The 15,489-nt window shown below is 34.8% G+C and overlaps 1 protein-coding gene across 2 annotated transcripts in view; it reads right to left on the bottom strand.

The window, feature by feature from the left end:
- Window positions 1–15,489, bottom strand: part of DOK6 (docking protein 6) — a 443,254-nt gene that overhangs the window by 304,264 nt on the left and 123,501 nt on the right. The gene's annotated exons all lie outside the window — the stretch shown is intronic.

The following is a 15,489-nucleotide window of genomic DNA, read 5'->3' as shown; positions in this document are numbered from 1 at the left end:
TTGATATCTACAGCACTGAGTTTCTGGACAAGTTTTTTTTGTTTTGTTTTGTTTTTCTGAGATGGAGTCTTGCCCTGTCACCCAGGCTGGAGTGCAATGGCTCGATCTCAGCTCACTGCAACCTTTACCTCCAGGGTTCAAGTGATTCTCCTGCCTCAGCCTCCCACATAGCTGTGGTTACAGATGCACGCCACCACACCTGGCTGATTTTTTTTTTTTTTTAGTAGAGACAGGGTTTCACTATGTTGGCCAGGCTGGTCTCAAACTCCTGACCTCCTGATCCGCCCACCTCGGCCCCGCAAGAACTGTCATGAACTAACCCCAAAATCATGTGGAACATTTGTGCCTTTCTCTATTAAATCCTTTCCTCAAATTGGACTGGTTTAGTCATCATTACCCCTTCAATATATTTGCTTCCATTTCTTTGCTTGCATTATTTCTTACCTGAAATTCCCTTATTTTAAAAATGTACATGCTTTATAATGTTTTCCCTTATCATTTGTTCTTTGTTGTCTTTGAAATTAATCTCATCCACAAAACAACATAATTAGGCTACATTATTATCATTTTGTTTCACATGAAGAAATCAAGGTGCAGAAATATTTTTTTAAAAGGTAGTAACGGAGATACAAGAATCAAGCCCTGAAAGTCTAGCTTCAGGGCTTGGATTTAGAATTACAAAATTATACTCCCTCATACATTATACACTTGAGCCTTAAGCAAGATATTAATGTATTGGTTTAAAAGTTGGGAAAACTTACAACACCAAGGAAAACGGGTTGGCTTTCTTCAAGAATGAGAACTTGGACTTGGGGGAAAAAAAGAATGGAGAAAACAGAGATGTAGTTGAAATGAGAGGTTGTATATGTTTGTCTGTTTCCTTCATCCTTGTTTCTTTGTGAAGTCACCTTTGTGTGGGAAAGGTCTTCTCTCTTTATCTTTCCTCATACTTATCGCTTCTCACTTGTTCTCTGTTCACCTGCCTGAGAGTGAAGTGTATCCAAACTCCCTAAAAGAAAGTCCTTGTTCTCAAACTGGAAACCAGTCATGAAGGAGAATCACCATTTATTCTGGCACACTGAAAATTTCAGCACAGTTGCAATTTTTCATGTCTGAAAGCCCAAGTGACAGCCGAAAATAAAAGTAAATTGAAAGGAGTGTAAAGAAAGAAAAGGGGTTTACAACTTACTTTCCTCCTTCTAAGACCTAGGGAATCTAAGGCCATTACGGGGTCTGCTTGGGATTAAACCAGTGAAGAACTCTCTACTTCATGTACTTAGTTATCAATAGATTTTTGTCCCAAAGCAGACTCCTTTGAAAATACCCCTTTGGACAATCTTTCTATCCTTTCATTTGAAGAAGACAAATCGACTGCAATAATAAGTATGTTTTAAAATCAAAAGTAAAAGAAATGTCAAGATCTCAACTAAATGATGTTTGAGACCATGGCACCTTGCAGCCTTAGGAACTAATCCACGCTGGGTGTATGAACAGAAGCTTTTCACCTCATTGCATGAACGAGTCATGAAAGCTTCAGAGGCTCGAAAGCCCATGGAAGAAATAACTTCAAGAATGACTGATTTCAAATGTACAAAGCTCCCTTGAAATGAAACGTCTTAAGCAAGCGTTTTTACTCAGAAAAAAAAAATCAATCTCTGAAACTGCAAAAAGTACACGGTGTTTCTTTCCTACTTTATATTTCCATTTTTATTGTTCTCCTAAATTTAATGTTAGCTGCTGTGTAAAATGTACCAGCTTTTCGTGTAGCGCTACATAACTGGACTTGGAGGGGTTCTAGATTTGTTTTAATATTATTTTAATTTTATGGCTTAACTTAACTTTTTCTCTTGGGTCAACATTTTGGTCATCACTTTCATAGGGTAGCAGCAACAATCTTGACTTTCAGTAATAATAACTAACATCTTAATTTCTTCTGTTTCCCACCATTGTAAAGTGACTTACAAACATTAACATAGTTTAAGCCACACCCAAATCCATCAAGGCAGGCAATATCATTATTCCTGCTTACAAAATGGGTCGGTCAGGCAGAAAAGCGAAGTAGCTTAAAGTTTGGCATAATACTAAATTATTGTTATGTTTGCTAAGTTGGTTTCCTATTTAAACTTTCTCTTCTTCTCCAAACTGTTCTATAAACCACAATAAAAATAATCATACTAATGCTTTTGTAATTTCATGGCACCTTTGAGAGCATCCAGTTGTCTAGCAGGTAAATTCTAACTGCCTAAATCCCACACACAAGGCCATCCACACCATCTCCATTCTGCCTTTTCGGACTAACTTCCACTTCTTTTTACTCAAACTAAGCTCTAGGGACTCACAACTACTTGTCAACTCCCTTTCTTTTTAAAATTATTTATTTATTTATTTATGAGACAGAGTCTGTCACAGATAGCTCCCTTTCTTTGTGCTTTCCAGGTATCCTGACATCTGGCCAAATTGATTACTTTTTCCTATCAATACAGAGTTTTCAAGGAAGGAATTGTTTGGCAAATCAAGCTTTCCTGTTCATTGTAATGCCTACAGGTTCCATTCTCCTATGCTCTATTTGCCACAAACATGACCATTATCATACTCTTCTGTTTTTGTAAATCAGCATATAGAAGTTTCATTTCTCCTGTGAGAGTGCATGGTTGTGGAAGGTAAAACTTTGTATGTCAAACAGCTTCTGGCACAATGTATTCCCTTCATGGCTCAGTATATATTCATGGAAGGCATAAACTCATGCCTAAGATTCATAAAGGACCAGTATCGATTATTTCAAACCTAAATACATGCAATTATATACATTAATAACACTTTCATACCTATCTCCAATAAAATATCTCTCATAAATGATTGGAAATGGTTGGGTTTTTAAAATATATAATAATGCACTCAGTCTTTGTGGATAATATACATACATCATCAATGCACAGATCCCACCCACTGCTGCTTCCTTGCTTTAAGGCTTATATATTAAGCCATTATGAATAAGGCATCAATTTCCCCATCACAAGCAAGTACATATTTCTACTTAGGAATTATTCCAGAGCATGAGAGCAAATTACAGTAGTCTGCAATTTTAGTGGCTTAACTTACAATTCTAATTATACAGTAAATACATGTTGACAATGGGGGAACATCATACTTATATTTGGGTAAAATAAAACTCATAGTTGCCTTCAAGGAGCAAACAGTTTGGGGAAACAAAGGAACAAATAAACATACTAGTAAGTAGGTTCAGAAAAGTGTTATGATATGCATTTTATATATTATAATATATGCTAGTAGGATAACATACACACTCTTTTCTTCCTCCCCCACTCAAATTAGTGCAAGAATTAGCATTAAACTTAATGGCGAATTTCTGCCAATGAGGAAAACAACAAAGATTCTTTAACAGAACTATGATTTGTGTGGTAGTAGAAATGTTAACCAATGCAATTACAAAAGAGAAGGAAATGAAAGAGAGAAATATTACAAAGTAAGAGCTAAAATAACTTTAGGTGAAATGCCTATATATTTAAAAGCCCAATAGAATCAACTTGAATCTATAACAAAGCATAAGGTAGTTAATTTCACTAAGATAAGTGTTAATAAAATTAATTATCAAAAGTCTATAATTTTGAATATACATACCGTAATCATTGAAAAACTATGATGGAAGAAAAAACTTCATTTACAATGGCCACATAAATGTGAAGAAGTCGAGAAATACACTTAAGATAATGTTGAAACCCACCAAAGGATCATTAGAAGACATTTATGGAGGAAATAGATTATGACTTAATACAAGGATCCCCCAAGATTGTGAACAAATGGTAAATTCTCCCATATTAGTTAAATTTTGATTGCAATGAACAGTAAATCAGTCCCTGGGAACTAGACACATTATTTAACTTGTGGTAAAATAAGAAATAGCCAGTAAAACTCAGAAAAATAAATACAATGGTGGGGGAGACCAAATATATATTAAAACATAATGCCTCAATAATTAAAACAGTATGGCAATGGCAGATGAGTAATCAGAATAGGAAAGCAAAGAAAATCTAGAAAGAGGATATGATGATAAAGGTGGCATCTCTAATCAATGCAGGAAGTATAACAAACATTGATATGGTTAGGTTCTGTGTTCCCACCCAAATCTCATCTTGAACTGTAATCCCCATAATCCCCACATGTTGATGGCAGGCCCTGGTGGGAGGTGATTGGATCCTGGGGGCAGTTTCCCCCATGCTGTTCTCAGGAGACATGATGGTTTTATAAGCATTTGACAGTTCCTCCAACACATGCATTCTTTCTCCCTCCTGCCGCCTTGTGAAAGATGGTGCCTCCTTCCCCTTCACCTACTGCCATGATTGTAAATTTCCTGAGGTCTCCCCAGCCATGCAGAATTGTGTCAATTATACCTCTTTCCCAGTCCCGGGTATTTATTTATAGTACTGAGAGAACAAACTAATACATATTTCATTTGAAAAATATATATATCAAATGTGACTTTGAACCATCATTCCCACATTCTAAAATGTACATCTTAGATACATCTGCATTCATAACAATGTTATGTGCATAAGTTATGTATTATAGAATTGTTCATATAGCAAAACCTGCAAAATAAAATTAGCCATTAATAATGAATTTATTAAATAAACAATGGTACATGCACTTACTGGAATAAGAAAGCTTTCTATATGCTGACATGACAATCTATCCAGGATACATATGTATCTCCTGGAGGATATATATGTACATCCTGGAGTCCCTGTGCCTGTAGTCCCAGCTACTTGGGAGGCTAAGGCAGGAGGATCACTATATGTGAAAAAAAAAAAAAAAAAAAAAAAAGCTGTTTTTGTATGAGAAAGAAAAATAATTAAAAATGTATGGTCACTTTTTTTTATCTTCACAAAGAAACTCTAGAACTACAAAAAAATGAATTTAAGAAAAATAAGTTTCCACTACAGAATTCAGGGGCAGAATCTACCAAAATGAAAGGAGACAAACTTCGCAATTCACGAATCATGTGCTAGTGATTTGCCTATCTGGTAATAAATACTAAATTTGATGAACGACAGATTAAATGCTTGACAGAGGTATGTGAGGTGTTGTTTTTTTAAATTTATATTGACAACCAATGAAGAATTCATGATCATGTTTGTATTTCAGGATGGTTAACTCTGGTGCTGTAGTGTAGTTTGATAAGAAAAAGCCTAAGGCAGGGATATCTCTTAGTTGACCTTACTTCTATTATGATAACAGCTGATACTCATTACATGATTTCTGTTTATGTTTGAAAGAGCATATCCAAGCACTCTGTCCCTCAATTCTCACATCTGCTCTGTGTGAAAGCTACTCCTATTATTTCCACGTTACAGATGAAGAAACAGAGAGCAACTGAGACTTAGATAAACCATCCAATAGCCTAGGAGGATCAAGGGCAGTATTTGCAGGGAAGGCTGGAGAGGAAAAAGGGATCCAAGAAGAAGGGAGGAGGAGGAAGGTTGACATTTAAAGGGAAATGAAGGGATGAGATTCTGAGGAAGACAATCAGAGAGGTGACCAGAGTAACTAGGGAGGAAATATCCTGGTGAGCAAGGCAGTGGGAATAGAAAGGTTGGTGTAGTAAAGAGAAATGGAGGCCAAGGATGGTAGCTCACAGCTGTGATAGTAGCACTTTGGGAGGCCTAGATGGTCAGATCGCTTGAGCCTAGGAGTTGGAGGCCAGCATGGGCAATATAGTGAGACTCCTATCTCTACCAAAAATACAAAAGTTAGCTGGGCATGGTGGTGGATGCCTGTAGTCCCAGCTACTTTGGAGGCTGAGGTAGAGGATCACGTGAGCCCAGGAGGTCAAGCCTGCAGGGAGCTGTGGTCACATCACTGCACTCCAGCCCGGGTAACAGAGCAAGACCCTGTCTCAGAGGGAAAACAAAAGGAGAAATGGATCATCTAAGGCACCCAAACTTTTGAATTATTCTTATTGGGAAAAAATATTAACAATGAATAGCATGCTTTAAAAAAAGACACTAAAATTTAGACCTCAAGCAGTCTCCCTAGTATTCAAAATACTACAGGGCTTGCTCTAAGACTTATTTTTCTTCTCACTCTTTTCATATTTACCTTTCATGTAAGTTCTCATATTTCAGCATAACATTTCTATTCTCAAAATGCAGTTGTTCTGAACAAGAAGATAGATACATGAGAAAAGAGCCTATTTACCTTAGATTTCAATAAAATAATGATAGCCCTGTAACTTTACAATATTTTTTGCATGTCACAATCATAAAGCATCAAATTGAACATGACAGTTTTATTTTAAATCTCTGCTTGGATACAAGTCCTTTTTAAAAATCCTTCAATCATTCTTCTAGAAAAGAACAGCAATACTAAAAGCTTTCTAAGGAGCTTATTTTTACTGGAAACCATATTTCTGATACATCTTAGACATGTTGGACTGTTATGTCAATATACTTTTAAGACATAGTGTTATAAAAATCATATAAAAACAGAAAGAATGTCCTCTGAAAAAGAGATTTTACTGGAATTTTGGCCAGGTACCTATTGATGATACCTTTGAAATATGTTTGCTAGGCAAAGATCATAAATGATTCCTTATTCGAAACCTTAAAATTGGAACTGAAGTAGAAGTTTGCATATTTGTGTAAAATTCACCGACTCGTCTAGAAACAAAGGAATAATCCAGCTCTCCTTAATATGTCTTTCTCATAATAAGTGCTCAATAATTAGTTGAGTGTATAGATTGCTAAATGCAATTCAATCAGTTAAATAAATGTACACATGAAACAATGTTTTCCACTGTGCTAGGCACTGGCAAATATGAGAATGAAAGGATTCCAGCTTGAAGGAACTGGCAGTCTGGTGGGGCAGACCAGCATACAAATAAATAAATCCAACTCACTGAAGAAAGGGCCGTGATAATGATATTCTCAGTGTGCACTGAGACAAAGAGAAGCACCTGACATAGCCCGCGGAAAAAAGCCTGAATGAAGGAACTCTACTTAAAGGGAAGAGAAGACATGAGTGAGACTGAGTTAACCAGGCAATATCAGAGCCAGAAGGCAGAAGTGAGCTCAAGGTTCAAAAGTCTTTATAAAATCAAAGTGGAATATTCCTTGTGAATAATTTTATGTCTTACTTGAATAGGGTTTAAAACTTCTGTATTGGCCGGACGAGGTGGCTCACGCTTATAATCCCAGCACCTTGGGAGGCTGAGGTGGGAGGACGGCTTGAGGCCAGGAGTTTCCGACCGACCCGGTCAACATAGCAAGACCTCGTGTCTATTTTATAAAATAATAATAATAATAATAATAATAAATCTTCTGTCGTGTATGTTAATGTGAACATTCTTGTGTCTGTATGATAATTTTGATTAATTTAATTCAAGAAAATATTCAATTGAGCCCTTGTTCTTTCAGTCACTAACCAGCTACATGATATTGGCCAGTTTACCAAACAACTTAGACTTTCTAATTCTCTCTTGTAAAATGAAGCAGGTGAACTAAATCGCTGTTAAAAGTCCCTTTAAAACAAAAAATCTTGTGATATATTGTGGATATATCAATACATGTGACTACACAGGGTGTATATCTTTCATTGTTTAAACTTAATAATTGAAAATATGTAACAATTTTTATTAAAGTGATGATGTTTAGACCAAGAATAAAAATTCAAACATACAGAAGTTTAGAAAAGATAGAAAGATATTCACAAACATTTTGTCAACCAGAAATAACTATAATTATTAAAATAACCAAAATTCTTTATATATTATTTGTTTATATACATGGCTAAATGGATATTCAGAATTAATTTCATAAAGATAAGATATACTTAATAAAAACTATACTTGATAAGTACAAAGCATTCCCTTTTACTTTGCAGTTTTAACAATATATGTTTAGCAGTTTATGTTTTATCAGTCATATTTTTACAGAGCAAATTCTACAGTATTTACCTTGCATTCTACTCATACTAGACTAAATTATCTGAATATTACTGGATTTAATATTTACCAAGTCATTTTTACCACAGATTCTGCATTTCTGAGGTAATTATACGTGTGTCAGTGGAACCTGATTTTACTGCCACCTTAAGTGTTTCAAGAAGGGCTTGTAGGTGTAATCCTTTGAGTCCTTTCTTATATCCTTGAAGAACAAGACCGTATGCTTTCTTTATACTCAGGAACTATTTGGCTGGATTAAATTTCTTGGTAAATGCCTGATTATACGGGACCTTGTAGACAGTGTGTTAATTATGTGGACATTGAATCTGGCACTAGTCTTCTCCCTATGTCTCTCTATTTACTTTTTTGGCAGAATTCTGGATTTCATAATTGGTTTTCAAGAGTTCTTTTTAGCTGTTATAATTACAAAGACCATTCATTTTTAGGAAGTTATACTTGTTACGTTGGTATTTGGCTGATAATTTGGCCAAGTATGATATTTTTTGCATAACATCTCCTGTGACTCAGAACTCTGTAGATATTTTTTTTATTTTCTGAAATCCACAGTTTCATAATGAAATTTGGGACTCCTATAAATCATCCTGCTGTAAGTCATTTTCTTTTCTGTTTGGAGACCTGAAAACTTAAGGTATTTATATTTTTATAGCCTAAGTAAAGACACTTAATAATAAAATATTAGAAGTAATACTCTTAAAAATCAGAAACATGATGATAATGTCCATTATCATATATATACATGAATCACATATATATATGAATCACATATATATATTCAACTGAGTAGTAAAAATTCATGGCAAGTTCATTAACCTAGAAAAAATTTTTTAAAAATCTAGGGGTTGAAAAGGTTTTTTAAAACACCCCAAACCATAATTGTTTATGGAAATTATATTGTCTACATAAAAAGTGAATCCCTAGAAAATTATTAGAATTACAGAGATTTCAGGAAGTTAGTCAACCGTAACATGAATATGCAGAAAGCAATTGCTTTCCTGTCTACCAGCAACAAAGATACAGAAAATGTAAGAGAAAATTATAAGTTTTACAATGACAATGAAAGTGATAATATAAAGCCTGGAAATAAATATAAGAAAAACTATTAAGACTATTATGAAGAAAATATAAATTTTTTGAAAGATCTAAGGAAATGAAGAGATACATGCACAACGTACGGTGATTCACATTCGTTCCCCTCATACCAATCTATAAATGCAATTTTAACCAAAACCCTTATAAGATCTCTTGTGCAACTTTACAAAGCTAAAATCTTAACAGGTGCTAAAGAATGAAGGTGCACTGAGACACAGGGAGGCACATTGATATAGCCCGAGGAGAAAAGCCTAAATGAAGGAAACTTGCTTAAGGGAAGAGAAGACATGAGTGAGACTGAGTTAACCAGACAATATCACAGCCAGAAAGCAGAAGTGAGCCTAACGTTCAAAAGTCTTTAGAAAATCAAAGTGGAATATTCCTTGTGAATAATTTTATGTCGTATATAATTTATCCAAGATGATCATAGCAGATGCTAAAGAAGAATGAGGAAGTTTTGCCTATGGTATGAAGACTTATAATAAAAGTATTGGAATTAAGAATATGTTGTTTTGATGCAACGATAGATAAAGGAACGAGTGGAAACTATTAGGGAGCTCATCTGCTGGCATGCTCCTTTGTGGAGTGCTTATACATGACAGAGCTGGGATTTTAAATGGAGTGAGGGACCACTGAGAATACTGGCTATTCATATGGAAAAAAACAAAGAATAAGTTTTACTCCAAACTCACACCATACAAAGAATCAGTTCCCATGCATAAATATTGTATATATGAATAAGAAAATTTAAAAAAATTTAGAAGCAAATATAGAATAATAAGTGTATTACATTGGGCTTGAGAAGGAATTCTTAGATGGAAAACAATTATATATCTAAAACACATACATGTATATACAGAAGACACCCATGTAGCAAATGCATAGATAATTGTGAAGTTGTCAGCTTCTAAAATATTCAATTATCACTTTCATGCAATTGCAATTGCATAACTCTAAATTCCTGTATAAGATGAACTATAGTATTTTTGTTAAATTACAGAAAATTGTTATTTTATAGAATAGAACCCATATCTATGAGACACATATAGCATAGTCAAAGAGACCTGCATTAAAACTGCCACTTAATAGCAGTGGGACTACAGGCAAGTTATTAGCCTTCCATTTGGCAGACTGAAAAATGTATTTTAAAAAAGAGCTTCTAAGAGTTGTTGCAATGATTTAATGAGGTAATACGTGTAATGTACTTTTGTGCCAGTGCCTGAGACAAAATTAGCAGTCCAAAAAGGTTAATGTTATTGTCTGAAAGTACTGGAGGTCATGTAGGCATGCATATCTACATTTTATCTGTCTTTATTTATTGATCTATCTATCTCTATCTAAAGAGGATGAATTGGAAAAGCTTTTCTTTAGAGAAAGAAATATAAAATTAAACGAGTAGAACAAATGATATAAATGACATTTAAAATCCAATGTAACAATTCTATCAAATAATAAAAAACCAAATCATTTAGAAATTATAAAAAGGGGGATAATTTCCTGAATTTTCAAATCAAGGAGGAAATAATAAAAAAGGAAAATAATACAGTCTACTAAAACTCTAAACTTACAACATTTAGAATTCATTATATCATAACTTAAGTTTAAGTACATAAGTTTTCTATTGGATACTGAAATAAAAATAACTCTTTCCATATTTTATAGATTATAATCTGAGTTTCCCATATTAGTCATTTAAATAAAACAATTACTAAAGTTCCTTTCCTGCAGTTGTCAGATTAATACTTATATTTGCATAATATGAATCATTTCATGTTTGTATTTTTCAGTGAGATAATGCCTAGTATCTTCTTTTTATTTAATTTGAAGAGAAAAATCTGTTGGCATGACATTAGACATGACTTATTCTGTATTATAGAGGACATGACAAGCCACACTAAAAATAATTTTTTGGGGGATAATGAGAACACAATTAAAATGGCTTAAAAAGGAGAAAAATTGTCAGAACTAATTTTGAATTAATACTGGAGTTATGTTATTAGTGAGCAATACTATACATGAATTCAGCTTGAACATATGTAGTTTACGATTTAAAATAAATTTGAAGCAGTTTCCATACAATGAAAAGAACTGTTTTGTTTCAGTAATCATTTTTTTTTTCTGGAGATGCAAAGGATGTTGGGTTAGCACATCTAAATGTGATATTTTTTAAGAGGACACTTCACCGATATTCCTTCTTATTTCTTTTAGAGTATCAAAAATTGTCATTTTTCAAAATGACTATCTGTTTGTTCCCAAAAGAACAGACATTGAAATTGATGTTTTTCCATAAAGCTGTTTTCTGAGAAAACAATGTTTACTTTGACAAAAATTTATCCACCACTGAAATTTCATTTCTAAAGCAGTTTTGTTTCCATAAATATCTTTTTCTGTTTTCAGACAGGGTCTCACTTTGTCACCCAGGCAGGAGTGCAGTGGCATGATCGTGGCTCACTGCAGCCTCAACCTGCCAGGCTCAAGCAATTCTCCCACACTACCCTCCTGAGGAGCTGGGGTCACAGGTGAGGAACACCATGTCCAGCTAATTTTAAAAAATTTTTAAAGGGACAGAGTCTCCCTATGTTGTCCAGGCTGGTCTCTAACTCCCGGCCTCAAGTGGTCCTCCTGCTTTGGCCTCCCAAAATGCTGGGATTACAGGCAAGGGCCACCACACCTGCCTTCCGTAAACATCTTAATGCTATTGGCAGTGAATATTAACTGAAAGAAAAATATTACCCAAGTTATTTGGAAAACCATTACCTAACTTGTTCAATTAGATTTTTGACTGGGTAAGTACACTCTGACCTGCAAATTGGCAGGGAAAATTTCTACTTTCACTTTTTTATAAAATAAGAAAATACCCCTTCTTTTATTAACAGATATTATCGCATGCAGAATCATAAAAATAGAAAGTCTTACTGTGTAGACTAAAAATGACACTGAGAGCTCTGCAAATGTTTGTTGATAAATGCTCCTCTTCCTCAGAACACTGACAGTAAAACCGGGAGAAGGGACCAGAGCTCTGTTCAGATAGGCAAGAGGGCATATCTTAGCTCAGGCTGCTGTAGCAGAACACCATAGACTGTGTGGCTTAAACAACAGATGTTTATTTCTCACAGTTCTGGAAGCCAGGAAGTCCAAGGTCAAAGTCAGAGCAGATTCAGTTCTTAGTGAGGGCCTTCCTTCTGGCTTGCAGAAAGATGTCTTCTCACTGTGTCCTCACGTGGTGGAGAGAATAAACTTTGGTGTTTTTTCCTATATTTATAAGAACACTAATCCTACCATGGAGGCCCCACCCTCGTGACCTCATCTAAATAAAATCACCTCCCAAAGACCCCATCTCCTAATACCATCTCCTAATACCCCATCTCCTAATACTGGGGGTTAGGGCTTCAACAAATGGCTGTGGGGAATACTTACTCAGTCCATAACAGGGCTCTTTGGCATTTTTAAATTTTAATGAAAATGTAGGAGATATCCTTTAAAAAGGAATATCTAAATGTTTCAAGGTAATGGCAATATTTCATCGGGAATGAAAATATTATGGCCTCAGTAAAAAGAGGGCAAAAAGATACAAGTGGGTAATGTCCAGTGCTTAAAATGTGAAATCGTGGAGTGATCTCATGAGAACAAAAGGAATGAACGTACAATGAGGAGGAAGGGAAATAATTTCGTGAACTACAGGTTCTGTATGTCTGGACTTCATAAGAGGTGGCTTTGGCTCTTAATGGCTGTTCATGTCCTTCATTTAAGGAATTCTCAAACCAGAAAAAAAAACAGTGGCAGTGGACTCACCCATTTATTTGTAAAATATCTTTTGGTAGTGGACTTATTTTTGTTTCGTAAAGACTAGACGGTTATAATTATTATTCAACTAGATTTTTGACTGGGTAAGTGCATTCTGTCCAGCAAATTGGCAGGGAAAATTTCTACTTTCACTTTTTTATAAAATAAGAAAATACCCCTTCTTTCATTAAAATATATATAATATATAACATATAATATACATGTTATATAATATGAAATTTATTATATTATATAAAAATAGTTAATATAGTAATTGTTTCATCAACTTAGAGCTATATATAAGAACCCATCAAGAATGTTATAGTATTTTTACTTTTTATTATTATTTTTCATTGAAAATATTCAAAGTGTACTTGAACAATTAATTTTTTAGTTAACTTTGAATAATCAGTGAGGCCTAATAGTCTAGCCTGAATCTCTCGGAAATTGCTAATGATGAAGGTAAGCTAGTGAACCAGTTATATGACACACGATTTTCTAGGGCAGTGGTACTATAAGTGTAGCCCACAGATCAGAAGTTTCAGGATCACATAAGAACATGTTAATAAAAATTATATAAATCAGAATTTCTAGGGGTAAGGTTCAGCAACATGTGTTAAAATTTTTATTTTTAATTATTTTTTGCAATTTTTGTGGGTACAAAATAGGTGTATATATTTATGGAGTATATGAAATGTTTTGATACAGGTATGCAATGTGAAATAATCACATCACGCAGAATGGAGTATCCATCCCCTCAAGCATTTATCCTTTGTGTTAAAAACAATCCAGTTATACTCTTTCAGTTATTATTGACTATAGTCACCCTGCTGTGCTACCAAATAGTAGGACTTATTCATTCTCTCTATTTTTTTGTGTGTAGCTATTAACCATTCTCACCCCCTCCACCATGCTCAACAATCAAGTTTAATATCAATATGCTTTATCAAGCCCTCCAGGTGATTCTGGTGCACATGGAGTACACTGATTGAAGGATAGGTTTTGGACTAGGATAACTTCTGAACAAAATGGCATTAACATTCCCTTCAGCTTGACCAAGCTTCAGACTTCTTCCTGACTATAGGCTCCTAACCTCTCTCCTCTAGAGAATTTACTTTGGAAACCTTTCCATTGTAAATTATTTCCCTGCCTTTTTGAGATGTAGATCTTCTTTCAGCCTCTGGACAGTTTTACAACACAAGAATGTCTTTCTCAAAGACCTGGGAATCATCCATTTGATATGCAATCATCAAGGAAGATAGCTCCCCTATCTCCCAGTCTCTGTGAGAAGGTAGGAGTCTAACTTCTTAAGTACCAATTAGCAAACACAGATGGCCTAATGACACTGACAACCTTGCCCCTAATGTCCTCCAGGATTTTTCTATTAATTACCTCACTTAAAAAACTTCTCAGACTGGCAAATTGGATAAAGAGTCAAGACCCATCAGTGTGCTGTATTCAGGAAACCCATCTCACGTTCAGAGACACACAAAGGCTCAAAATAAAGGGATGGAGAAAGATCTACCAAGCAAATGGAAAACAAAAAAAGGCAGGGGTTGCAATCCTAGTCTCTGATAAAACAGACTTTAAGCCAACAAAGATCAAAAGAGACAAAGAAGGCCATTACATAATGGTAAATTCCACAAGAAGAGCTAACTATCCTAAATATATATGCACCCAATACAGGAGCACCCAGATTTATAAAGCAAGTCCTTAGAGACCTACAAAGAGACTTAGACTCCCACACAATAATAATAGGAGACTTTAACACCCCACTGTCAACATTAGACAGATCAACGAGACAGAAAGTTAATAAAAATATCCAGGAATTGAACTCAGCTCTGCACCAAGCAGACCTAATAGACATCTACAGAACTCTCCACCCCAAATCAACAGAATATACATTCTTCTCAGCACCACATCGCACTTATTCCAAAATTGACCACATAGTTGGAAGTAAAGCTCTCCTCAGCAAATGTAAAAACTTCTGAAAGTCCTTTTCAAGAAGACTATGAGAAACTGGTGTTGAATCCAGTCATTTTTTTTTCATTGATACTTCTCACCTTTCTTGGTTTTCTTTGATACTTCTCATCTTTCTTGGTTAATTATTCTTTGGTACTTCTCATCTTTCTTGGTTCTCCAACCTTTGGTGAATCACTGAAAGCATATCTGCTATCCAGGCCCTGCTGACAACCACACTTTACCTGTTCAAAGTCAAAACTACTTGATTCAGATAGATGTAGATGCCATTTTTGGGTGTGCAATATTACACAAACCAAAGCATACAGGGCATACAAAGTGTTTTTGCTTTAAGATGCAGCTAATGTCTGCCCAGTGCCTGCAATATAAAGTTCTATCAACAAACCTTTAGTTAATAATAAAAAAAAAGGTGTCCAGTAGTCAACATAGTGTGGTATTTAAAAGCAGTGTGGCTTGGAATCAGAGACCTGAATCTACTGTTTGTTATTGGTATGATCTTGTTCAGTTCACTGCACCTTTTGGGCATCAGTTTAGTACTCTCTAAGATGGTAATAATATTAATAATAACAATAATAATTTTGAGTGCTTTTTATAGGATCATGCATAAACTCGTTTGTCCTCAAAACAACATTATGAGGAACCATAAGTCTAATTTG

The sequence above is a fragment of the Pan paniscus genome, chromosome 17 (genome assembly GCF_029289425.2).
Source record: "Pan paniscus chromosome 17, NHGRI_mPanPan1-v2.0_pri, whole genome shotgun sequence".
In the NCBI taxonomy this organism is placed as follows: domain Eukaryota; kingdom Metazoa; phylum Chordata; class Mammalia; order Primates; family Hominidae; genus Pan; species Pan paniscus.
This window is presented reverse-complemented; position numbering and strand designations above follow the sequence as displayed.